We start from the raw sequence: 452 nt of genomic DNA, 5'->3' as shown, positions 1-452 counted from the left end.
AGAATAGTACCGAGAGGGAAAGAGAATAGTAAGGAAAGAAAGCAGGACAAAGGTAAAACGGAAGGAACGGGGGAAGAAAAGGGGAAGGAAAAGGGGATAAGGAGAGGAAGCAAGGGGAAAGGAAAGAAAAGAGAAGAACGAGGTCGAGAAGGAAGAAAAGAGGAAAGGGAAGAAATATGAATAAAAGGGGTAAGGGGGGGGTCGAGAAGGAAGAAAAGAGGAAAGGGAAGCCATCTGAATAGGGCGGGGGAGGGGGAGGGGGAGGGGCGCACCCCCCCCCCCCCCGCTCACTTCTTCTGTTGCGTCGAAAGCAGAGGGGAATTTCCCCTCCTCGCGGCCGCCAAGCAATAAATTTGTGTTTCGTTCGTTTCTTTCGACCGAGGAATTGCTTGCTTGGTTTTATTTGTTTTCTGCTTTTGTTTCCCAGTTTTGTGTTTGCTTTGTCGTTGTTG

Source organism: Penaeus monodon, chromosome 33, assembly GCF_015228065.2.
Source record: "Penaeus monodon isolate SGIC_2016 chromosome 33, NSTDA_Pmon_1, whole genome shotgun sequence".
Classification (NCBI taxonomy): Eukaryota; Metazoa; Arthropoda; class Malacostraca; order Decapoda; family Penaeidae; genus Penaeus; species Penaeus monodon.
This window is presented reverse-complemented; position numbering follows the sequence as displayed.